Below are 12,636 nucleotides of genomic sequence, written 5' to 3' on the forward strand. Positions count from 1 at the left end.
GATGATGATGATGATGATGATGATGATGATGATGATGATGATGATGATGATGATGATGATGACGGAGGAGCTCAGTTCGGTTTTAAAAAGTTTGGATGTTGCTGATGCGATCCGCGGAACTCCCAATTTGCCTGGTTTGAGACACAACTAGGTATGGCTAGATACATGTGAAAGGAAGAAGACCTTCGCTACGGAGTTATTTATTAGAAAATGTCAACTGAACAGGGGAGCAAAACGGTGGTTTGGTGTTTGTACATTCAGTAGTGGTGCTGCTATCACAGACGAACCTTCGATAACTACTAGTGGAAGGAGGAAGGCCTTCGCTGTGGAGTTATTTATTAGAAAATGCCAACTGACGGGTTACAGACCATTGGACAGGGAAGCAAAACCCTCATATGCATCTATAAAAAATGAATAAAAACTGAATATCCATCTTCTCTTTGAACGCGTCTTTCTGAACTTTCCTGGATACTCACTAGCTCTTGCTCAAATCCAAGCAAATGCTACAAAGCGACTTCACATATTCCGGAATAGATCCCACTTTTAAAAAAACGCGAAGCGGATTTACGAGAAAACATACTACTCGCATGCCACTCCCATCAGCAGTGCCGCCATTTCACATGCGTGGGTTGCGAATAGCCTGAGCCGATGAGTTGTCCGGCGCATACATTGTACATTCCACACCTTTACTGCCCTCTGCCTCACCTGACAGTTGTAACCTCTCAGTATTTCACACCACTCATCTCAGAACTGTCTTCTTCTCCTACCTCCGGTCTTAGTTTCTCTGGTTTGAATGAGGTGAGTTGTATTCATTCAGGTTCACAAACAACCTTACACGAAATGACATAAGATATCCTGTTTTGAGCTCTATTGACTTGATGCCGCAGGCAGATCTTAAAACGAGCATCAGCCATTCTGTATCTCAGCACAGAAGTAATATCCTTTTGACAAACCGAACGATCTGTGAGTTGAACTCACTAAGCATTTTCGTGGTATTCCTCCTTCTACGAGACTAGTTCCTGGAATGTGCGAAATGCCCCCGAACAAGGTTGGTCATCCTTACTCTACATGGTCGATCGATTGATCAGCTTACCTACCATAAAATTTGATTTATGATAAACTGTTGATTGACATTATGAGTAGTATTGCTGATTCACTGCTTGTTCAGGTAACCATAATCGCTAAAGAAATTCCCTAATCCTGCCAAACAGTCAAACTTGGAACGCGCAGTGACAAACCGTGCAGACCGGTGGCATCTCATGAATACAACTGACATTCCGCACACTTCGAAGAAGTTAGACAGCATATAGGTGACAAGAACAGCAAATGTGAAGGATTGACACAGTTGTCTGAGGTGTGTAAATCCTTTAGGGGGTGTCTGTCGTACGACAGTGTGGTCCCGAAATTGAGCGGTTTTTTTGTACTACCAGAGTAATGCATGGGATACTTAAAATGACTAATGGAATTATTCAACTTGTTTCAAAATCCCAACGCCAGCTTTGCACCATACTTCTCCCATCGTTGTCATTTGAAACCATCCTGTAAACATCAATGGGTTTACAGTATTAAAAGTTACCTCAGCGAATGTTGCAGTGTGGAGCGCCGTGGATGACAAAATGTAGGCAGATAATCTTCGACAAATGCATATCAGTTCATTTTTCGCTGTAAACTCGCCTGAATATCTCATTTGTGATATTTTTCAACTAAATGTGCTGCACGCAGGCCGCCTCTTGTTCCAGTTGGCACGATGTTCGAGATATCGCAGTATATGTTCATGAGGGAAACTACTCACAAGAATTTTCCGCAACCTTGTGAGTAGTTTCTTTTATGAAAAAGTGGACAAATTAAGTTGATCAGTGACAACGCCTATGCTACAACCTGTAAGTATGGCGAATGCAATCGACAGCGCAGCTAACTGTTTAGAAAATGTAATAAAATATGCGCTGTTTACACTGATTTATTTATCAAAACTGCCACGAGCTGAATTTGTATGCGTGTTTCAGAAATAACAGCTTGGAATTGTCGATCAAACTGTCAGGTGATGATCTCCCCACACCCATCCAATGAATCTCGATAAAAAAAACACTCGTGTCTGATGTTTTCGGCTAATGATGAGACCTTTAGCACACAAAGATGTGTTTTTGGGCATGTTTTGTGGAAGTATTATCGCAGATACTACCAGAGTGAAAGATATATTTTGTGGAATGAACAGCAAAATCTAACGACATCTTGTTCGACAGAGAAACCCCATTGAACTCATTGATCGCAGCTTGTTTTCCCGATCGTCCGCTCTTTAGTATATAGTATAGTATAATATATATAGTATAGAACAGATTTAGAAAAATTCTGGCTAGAATCACTGTACACGAGAGCCATACGCGAGTCCAACCACGTACTGACAACGAGACCAGGAAAGCTGTGAAGAATCTCGACCATTGCGTTGCACGCGTCAAACATGGAGCACACAATTGACTTGCCACGTAATGTTTGCATACCACCCAAGCTACCAGTGAAAGGAAGAAGGCCTTCGCTGTGGAGGTAGTTATTAGAAAATGCCAACTGAACAGTTACAGACTATTGGACAGGGAAGCAAAACTCTCATGTGCAGCTTGTTTACAAAAACCGAATATCCATCTTCTCCTTGAACGCGCCTTCCTGAACTTTCCTAGACATTCACTGACTGTTGCTCAAATCCAAGCAAATGCTTCAGAGCGCCCCCACGAATTCCGTAACAGATCCCACTTTCCAGGAGACTCGATGCGGACTTACGAGAAAACATACTACTCGCATAGCCCATCAGTTGTATCCACCGTTACACCACTATTGAGGCGCGTTGCTACCTGCTGATGTACTTGGAATCTGTTGCTGAGCCTTTTTCTCTGTTTTACTGTGCACAACAATGATTTCCAAATTTGTGATCATGGAAGCGTTACTTCAAATTCTCGCCGGAGTTGCCAACCAGTTCCATACAAACTTCTGCACCTGCGACGTCGCAATCTGCACTTTAATGTGACATGTTCTAGCTATAATGCGTCAGGAATTTTAGGATGTCAGAGGGGTATTCTCAGTTAAAAGCATTTTGGGTAGTGTTTGACATGGAAGGCGAAGTCGGTGAGCCCATCGAAGTAGTTGATGGCATCCTCACCAGTGCGCAAATTTGAACCCGCCACCAGTGTGGATTATTTCCGTTCCACTTTTGTACGCGAAGGACAGCAGTCGAAGAAGCCATACGGATGTAGCTTCCGTGCACTTCACATTGATTTAGCTCATTCCTCCTTCTCTTACGGCACATTCCCATTTTGTTAACCGGAGCGGTTCCCCAAAGGAAATGCACAGTGACCAAGAAAGTAACTTCGTTGGAGCGGAAACAGAACTTGGGCAGTTTCTGAGATTTCCAAATTGCAATGCTACCTCAAGGTATACAGTAGTACTTTACTCCACCCTATAGCAGTCACCGCAAAGGAGTATTGGAGCATCGGATACGATATATCCGCCGAGTGATGAGTGCAGTCTCTAGCGAGCAGATGTTGACTGACGAATCTTTATCTACTTTCCTCACCGAGGTGGAGCGTATTTTAACTAACCGTCCACTGGCAGCCGTCTTCGACAACCTCTATATAGTTACTTGTTCTTATTGCGTAGACAGCTTGTTTTGCCAGGTTATATGACCTATCTACGCGATAGATACCCCTAATACTGGGAACAGGAATAAGTGATGGTACCTTTTGATGTCGATAGTTGGAGTACATTCCGCTTGTACACTCACGACACAAGTGGATGCGAAACCGCCGAGATTTTCTATCTGCAGACTCTGTACTATTTAGCGGCGGAAATCCAATTCGTGGACATTGGGAGAAAGGTTGTTAGTGCACAGGTGATGATAGGCATAATACAACTCAGAAGGAATATGCACCAATAACAGTCTTTACTGTGGTTGACAGTAGTTTAGAGAAGCGATTTGCAGCATGTATAAAATAAGGGCAATATAAGATGTGGAGCAAGTCAAGAGGGAACTTATCGCATGTGAGAGTCCCTTGGTGAAAGTTCGGACGGTGGGAACGTGTTTTCTCCGCAGTTTGGCTGCCACACGTACTCCATAATTGTCTGTGGACTTGGAGTGTTTGGCTGGCTCCTTGCTCCCTGCGCGCGCGCGAGTCTGTGTGTGCTGACTGTGTTCGGATTCCCTATATGCAGATCCATTTCTTGTATATGGGCGCGTCAGCACATGAGTAGTTGCTACGCTGACCAGACAATACAAACAATTGGTGTTCAATGAGTCAGCTTAGTGTGACGTGATTTGAGTATGAAAAAACAAGTCTCGTGATCCAGTGAGCGACTAAAAGCTGAACAGTCAAGTATGTGGGTGACCGGGTAGCTACAAGGTACCATAGTGGAGGCCAAGGCCGGAAGTGAGGTTAGGCACGATATACGTCACACCTGCCTGCTGAAGGAATACAAGGGACAACTAATTGCTCACCCAGCCCGGGCGCATGTTCCAGATTAGGGGGAAGCGTTTGTGGCTAGAGGAACTATGCCGTACGTATCGTCCTCGTTCTCGGACTGATTTGGTAGATCAGAGAAAGTTTTGGGCGTACAACTTGATCCCCCTTTTTGTTCTTTTTGTTTTGTGTCTACACTATCTGTATTGTTCGGACCTGAACGTATACCTCTCGCTGACCTTGTCATCGTTCATCTTGTCCAAATGAACACGTGGGTTTTGCCTTTAGTCAGTGTAAATTTTGAGTTCCAGTTTGGAATTACCAGTTCCCAAACCGGTTTTTATAAGCAGGCATAATCTCACGACTCGAGGTTTATACAAGTTTATTATTTTACTATTGTATTCATACAATCGCATTCGTTGATACAATGTAATATTTCAGCTGTAGCACCCTTTCGGTGCCTAGCTATCATGCCACCCGAAGGAAGCACTAGGGCTGGGATACTGCCAGGTTGCCCAAGCCTAGACAGGGGTAGAGGAGATACAGAGGTCCTTCCGGACAATCGATTTACGCTCTAACCACTGAGCCATCTCTTGTTGATATTGTCAGTTCTTGACAGAGTGACTATTTTTTCCACCCAGCCTCGCACTGATGTTGTCTTCTTGAATGATGACGAAATGTTTGTAATGCCATCTGTAATGCTATCCTATCAACTACTCATATTCCTTCCAATAGGCGCCTTGAATATGCTCCTTCATTACCCGCGCTTTCAGGTCCTTACAGAACCTAAACATGGAATTGACTGCCTGTTTATTCAACTACGCAACCGTATTTTGCTGGTTCAGTATTATTTCATTATTTGGGCTGTTTGTCTAATTTTCTCTGATTGGTTTTTGTGTTTGATGAGTCGACAGGAATGACAAACTGACTATGTTATGTTTTTAGCCATCCAAACTCGCTTTTGCGTTTGTCCTTCTGCTGTGTGCGATCCAGACAGCCTCGCTTCAGCCAAGCATGTGTAAACCACCCACGTGGACATGTTGCCACTGGGAGTTCCAAAAATGTCAGTGTCTGCCCTCCAAGGACCTCCTTCCTAAGGACGAACACTACAACTGTTATCAAGTCCAAGCATGAATAATTCTTGTGCGCGATAACTGACGAATTTTGCTGCACTGTTAGAAAGAATAATTCCCATCTCCTGACACGCTTTTTACTGTCAAAATTCTCATGAACGTTTTGTCAGGGTTTCCAGAACCCACTTTTCTTAGAGTTAGTCATCACTACTCGGCATAAAATGGCCTAAAATGCGTTGTCCATAGTGTTTTGACATTTTGTATTGGGTAGATATGGAAAGAATGTACGCGATGTACTACAGTCCGTCCCATCGTGGGATAGCTTGGACCTTATAGACGAACTGTTAACGTTTACCTTCAGGCAGTAGTCGAATCACGGACGACAGGTACCGAAACTTTGGTAAACTTGAACACAGAAACTAATCAATCAATTTATCAGCTATAAACCGTGCGCCGTAGGCACATTGGTTCCAGCTGCTACAGTTTCGATCACCTTAAAACGGGAAAGTGGAATACAACCAAGCCTTGGAGGCGAAGGCATGTTCAGTTTGTTCGGAAATAGGGTAGCTACGCACTGAATGCCATAACTTTCATGTACGAGCGCCACTGACTGCGCGATTGGGCCATTTCCACCAATGTCATTAACCACTGGCGATTTGAGTCCCGGGGTCCCCATCCAGGGACCGACTAAGTTTACTGGTCAGTCGTCCACTGTCCATCTCTAGGTCGTTTCCACTCAGCACAGGGTTGGGAGAAAAGAGCTCTGTGAGGCACACAGTCTTCTGGTAGGCGGAGTACACATCCCAACCAGTGCAACCTATGAAGCGTGAGTAATTCATCTATCGCGGGAGACCATCTGGTATACGTCAGCACTAGTAATCCTATATCCCCCCAGACCTGACCAATGCTTCGGAGACACCGATGATCAAACACTGACATCTCCATATGTCCTCTGCGCGTGGAGGCCAGGTCTCTGATCCTTGAAGCAGTATGGATCGCATCACCCTGGCCTAAACTTTTTCCTTGTGTCCAGTGCACCGTGCAATTGATCGTAGGTCCTTTTCTTTTGAACTGATGAACAGGCTTGTCACAAGACACTACGTTTCTGGACCGTGTAAAATACCTGTCTACTCAACGCAGAAATCTTGAGCGTCGCGGGGCTGTAACATCTTTAAATTTTTGTCTGTCAAATTTCAGTTCAAAGGCTATGAGTGTACAACTCTCGGGTATATTTAAGCTACCTGTCCGTGCGGAACATTGGGTTGAATGAACGAATGCATCTAAGCTTGAGGGCTGTAGCCACCATACACCAATTAATTTTAGTATATTCTTTCTACAGAAGTGCAAAGGTCTTAGGACTTAACGTTAGAATCCACTAAGCAAACAGGGCTTGGGATATCGGAAAATGACGGAGTTTGTTAACCCCGGTATCCCGCAATTCACATTGATTTGACATCCTGAAATTGCTATTTGTTTAAAAGAACGCAGGCACACGTATTTTCGAAAAATCATTCGGCTGTAGCAACCTTTTGGTGCCCAACGGCCATGCCATCCAAAGGGCCGGGATACTTCCGCGTTGCTCAAGCCCAGACAGAGGAAGTTGAGAGGCTGAGGTCGGGTTCGAACCATGGAACTTGCGGTCAGTGAATTCGCGCTTCAGTTCGCGCTCTCGCCCCCAATTTTCGAAACCAATTGTAGTGAAGGGTTAACCGGGGGACAGTAGCTGTACGAACGCATTTGCAACACGTACTTAATTCCTCAAGGCAATAAAAGTTTCGGGTTTCGAAAAGGGTATTTGTTTTTCAAAGCTTTGAGTGAAACTGTAATATTTGACTGCTGTTGCTGATCCAGTGTCTAGTGCCGGAAGCACTGACCGAGGTTTATTGAGAACAAGCGAGTGCGTGCAAGTGTGACAATTTCAGTGGACCTACGCTATTCGAATTTCACTTTCATCGATCCAGGCTGAATTGATTGAATGCCTGATTGGCCCGGATGCTTGCCGGCTTTCCTATAGGGGGACTTTGGTGAAGTTTTAGGTTTCAGTAGGTTCCGGGCGATCTGGGCTTTCTTTCAAGAACCTGACGTTCCTGACAGAAACTAGTGAGACTATATTTTAAAAAGGTAAGAAACCGGCAGAAGACAGAAATTTCATTTCGTTCCGTTATTCGCCCGAAGGTGGGTGAATCTTCATCATTCACAGCATCACCAGGTGAAAACACCGGAGCTTCGCTGCCATACAACCATGTAGATTTGTTTTAAGAATCTTTAAAATGGAACGATTAAAAGAGATATGGTAAGAAAAGGGGACCTACACTTCCAGCACTCGGTCAGATAATCTGGCTAGAAACTGATAAGATACACACTACTGAAATCGGTTAGACACCGTATCTTTCAGCGTCTTCAGCCAAGCACAGAATGGTCACGTGGACCTTGTTGTGGAAGAACAGCAGCAATAAAATCTTTAAAACTTTATATAATATCTTTCATTTGCATCTTGTTCACCTCCACCATTTAGAATTAGGCAAATCAACGATTGTCTCAGTAGGCGAATCGGCAGGTTCTATCGAATTGGTTTAGACACATTTAAACTGGCACGCTTGACTAAGAATGGTTAAGACACAAACTTTCCAACTGCCAAGTCATTGACTTTAAACGACGTTCCCTGTAATGACCAACAGTGAGCAGAAAGAACTGAGGGAAGGTCACGAGCCGTTTGTCCTCAGTTGAGGAGATTCTCGTGACAGCACCAGGATTTCCGGATCTAAGACGAAAATAAAGCAAGTGAAACTGCACTCAGCCAGCTTCAGCTATGAGGGATCGGAATCGGTCATCGGTATCTAGAGTGCTCTGTGTTTGTTTGATGCCTTGGCATATTAGACGACACTTTCGAACATACGCCGTTTTTCGCACACAGAACCGTATTCTACACTTTGAGTGGCCCCTCTCATGGTACGCGAATAGGCATGGTGTTAGCACCGGAGCAAGTATATACGTTTCTTGCAACCTATGAAGACTATGCGGTCACAACGCCTTCGTTTATAACTTGTGTTGGTCCAGAGCATCGCTCATGTGTTTGATGGCATGAGGCACTAGTTGGTCCATTCACAGCACAAGTGTAGCTGCTATCTGTAAGCGTGAACTTAGCGTCAAGCTTTATAACGATGGATCTCTCGTACGCAATATTTTTAATACAAACAGTTGTATTGTCTATCCTGATGATTATTTCAAAATAATGGAGCCAAAACCTGCAAAATGTTCGCGTGCAACAGCTACTTCCATTTAAGAATGTGTCCAGCACCAGAAGCTGCGTTGGTTGGGACATGTGCTGCGTATACTGAACCATCGTTTGCCGAAGAGAGTGCTGTTTTCCATGTCCAAGTCAGATTGGCGGAAGCAGATAGGTGGCCAACCCCTGACTTGGGAGAGGGGTGTAAAGGAGATCACGAAACGCTTGGGTGCTGTCGGTGTTACTCCCCTTACGGGACGAAGACCGCGTGATCCCCACTGCGTCTGGTTGGAGACGCTGCAAGTTATGGCTACCAACCGATGTCATTGGCGGTCTTGTTGTCGGCTTCTATCCAGATTGGCTGAATGAATATCTGAAGGTGTGGGCACCTCGGAATGATTGTAGCAAGCTAGCACTAAGTTTCCTCCCCGTCCACCTTTGTTCTTTCCTTTAGAATGAGGCTTTTAAATAAATTATTTATGATACAGATATAATACACAGTGAAAATATGTTGAAGAGGGAACTGGATGGGTAGCCGGAGGTTAGTACCAAAGTGGACAATGTTCTGAGTAGAAGCAGTTTGCGCACATAAAATAGACCATCTCAGTTTGGGTTTTATCCGGACGCTTCTAGGAATACTAGGTTGTCTTATAACGTCTTTCCATAAGACAAAGATAACCTTGGATGAATAGTTGAGTATTTGTGGAAATGCAAGGTATTAAGAAGACTGAAAAACAGACTAAAGGATTGGCGTAATACGCTACCCATATTAGGTGAAAGTATTTTTCAGTGGTGAAAAGTTGGATACTCGCAATACAATGGTCTTTCCATCTCAGCTGAGCATATGTCAACAAGCCCATGGCCTACAAGCCTGCCCATAAAGACAGCTTCGATCTGGTAATTATCGATTTGATGTTTTCAGTATCAAAACCAATGTTTTCTGAACACTGAATATCGTTCACGGGAAGACATGACGTCCACTGATGCACATTCCCTGGCCATATAGGCACATGACGAAATCAGTGGTTTGACTTTGAGGAACTTTGACGGAAACCCATTCAATATTTGTTGAATACGTCTTTTTGGAACCAATTACTATTCCACTAATGATCCGATTAAGTTCAAAAGAATCTTTCAAACAATGGGAGCGTTAAAATTGTCCGAATTAAATGTGAAACATCGACTCAATATCTTGCCAATTTGTGATACGAGGAGTGAATTCCTTTTGTGAATTTTCGTTGTTGTCTCCGAGTGGCTTACGCAGATTCCGTGATGGAGGCGTGAAGACGTAAGAGTTGACGATTTCTCGTCATTTGTCTTCAACTAAGCGTTGTGATGAGGTGTGGAATCTAACTTGAACCTCCGTTCACTTGAGCAAATACATCAAAATTTTGATAGATATTTAGCTGAGTGTCGTGCCACAGTACCAGATCCTATATCCCATCAGAGAAATTTGAGGTTCTTCAATCTGCAGGATGTCATGGTGCACTTTTTTCGTTTTACGGCTAAGAGAAACTGATCTCAAACTAGAATTTGCAAGATATATTGAATTTGACGTAAGATGAGACTACGTCCATCTGAAGTTCGATAAGCTATAAAGTGGGCTGAATGTGAGCAAGTCAATGGGGAGTGTGGAGAAAATGTAGTTGGGTGATGAACAGAGTCCTCTTGCGAAAAGTCTGTTCACAGGTTTCAAACAAACTGTCCCTGGAAAAGACTTTGAATCTAATCCGGTATATGAGGGAAAGCATTTTGAGGCATGTCGCAAACTTCTATGTCATTTCAGTGAACTGGTTCATGAGCTCAGTGGAAGTTTCACTATAGGTCGTTTAGATTTTGACAAAAGTGGACTCCCACCACTGTCGTTTCTCCCTTGTGGACGGCCTGGTTACCGGAGTTTGCATTTGGCCGGAACAGAAGCACTCCTTACAGAATACGCACATGTTTTGCGGCAAGCGATCCAAGTTTCGCGGAGCCTTCACTAAAGAAATATTCTTTCTTCAAAGCCGCGTGAAGAAATAGTTAAGAAATAATTTACTTTTCATAAAAGAAAATACTTACAAGTTTACTGAAAACTCTTCGACAGCCCACGACCGGTTTCGCCCTTCTTGGGGCTCATCAGGTTGGCACAGTCCCCGAGTTTCCGTCAACCTTATGTTCTACATGAACCCAAATTGGACTGTTTTCAAGAAGTACACTTATTTGCAAATCAATCTGGTTTTTACGAAAGACTCAACTGAATCTTTCGTTTATGATATTCTACAGATTCAATGACGTTTACGCACAAGGGATCGACCTTCGTAGTTTAATCAATATTGCCTTACCGAGCGCTAGCATCCTGGATGTCCGACTTCACATCAGAACAGCTAATGATTGTCTGGGGTCTCGGTCAAACATACCTAGTTCCGTAGTCATATTTTCGACAGCCATAACAAAAGCTGCGCTCCTAGGCCATCGAAAAAGGGCGATCGAGCACCGTACAATGTGTTTTAGTGTATTAGAAATACAGCTCACTGAAGTGTAAGTGGAATCGATCAACAGACAGCAGCTTCCTGCGTGTTCATGGGACACTCTCACAGACGTTATCAAACGAACCGAATAGAGAAGGCTATCAGGCCTTCCAGCTGGGTGGCTTTGAACAATGCCAACCCAACCAGAACCAGCCACTGCGGTGTCTAGATTACTGGAGTTCCAAAACCAGTGGAAATCGGTTGGGAGGCCAGTTCAACAACCATATACTGGTCATGAATCTTTGTTTAGAAAGACAGCACACATCATTCGGGTGCGATTTTAGCAGACATGCAACAGTAATCGGTTGTTTCAGAGTGCCCGCGTTAATGGTTGCTGGATTTCGAATTGTCCGCGGTCGTCATGGTTGGGTGAACATTGTATATTGCAGCTTTACGGCATTGGCCGCAGCAAACATACCTGTCTGTTCTTAAGAATGTGCCTACGCATATGTCCCCGACAACGTCACGAGAAAGGGGGGAAGAAGTATGTGAATGAGGTAGAAAAATGGCCTCAGCATTAGCCTGCTTACTCTCCCTGATGTATTCAAAAAGTAAGGCCACCCGGTTGATGGCTGATGTGCAGCTCCTGATTGTACATGGACTTGGATACTTCCAGGGTAGTAAGATCTAGACAGGAAGGCGATTGGGGACATGAAACAAGGCTTTTGGCCAAAAACCTGTAGTAGCCGTTTCGATGTGTCAGGCAACTTGTGCGTTGTGTGTCCGCTCGTCGCTCCACCATCGATCTGGCGTATGACTTCAGTGGCTGATTGGATGCGTGTCCGATTGATTTGCTCACGTGACTGGGTTGTGGGTTGACTGGATATGTACTCAGTGGTTTGCTGACCTGCCGGGAAAGCGAACCAGTTTGGCCGCGTGTACACAAAACACCCGTATTCGTACTTACGTGTTCTTCTGACTTACTGTGAACTACAACAAAACCCTAATCGCGAGGCATCGGTGGTTGGGGCCGGACTGTCATAGCAACCTACATTTTTAGAAGCGATTCACCTCACATTATCTACCTTCCAACCTGGATGACCGGGAGACTGTTTTAGTCAAGACCCTACCCATGGTAGGATCTGTGAGCGTCACACGTACAATCCTAAATGTAGTCCAGTGTGTTGTGGGGGTGCTTAAACCGTCACACTGTCGAAGGGTTCAGTCCATTCATGACGACAGACATGTGATGAACATGACTGATAGTCACACGTACCTAAATGTAGTCCAGTGTGTTGTGGGGGTGCTTAAACCGTCACACTGTCGAAGGGTTCAGTCCATTCATGACGACAGACAGACAATAAACATGACTGATACTCTATTCGTTGCTCTATTCATTATTCTCTTGTTTTAATATTCCATATGCTGTACATATTCGCCAATTCGAA

This window comes from Opisthorchis viverrini (genome assembly GCF_000715545.1).
Source record: "Opisthorchis viverrini unplaced genomic scaffold opera_v5_141, whole genome shotgun sequence".
Taxonomy (NCBI): Eukaryota; Metazoa; Platyhelminthes; class Trematoda; order Opisthorchiida; family Opisthorchiidae; genus Opisthorchis; species Opisthorchis viverrini.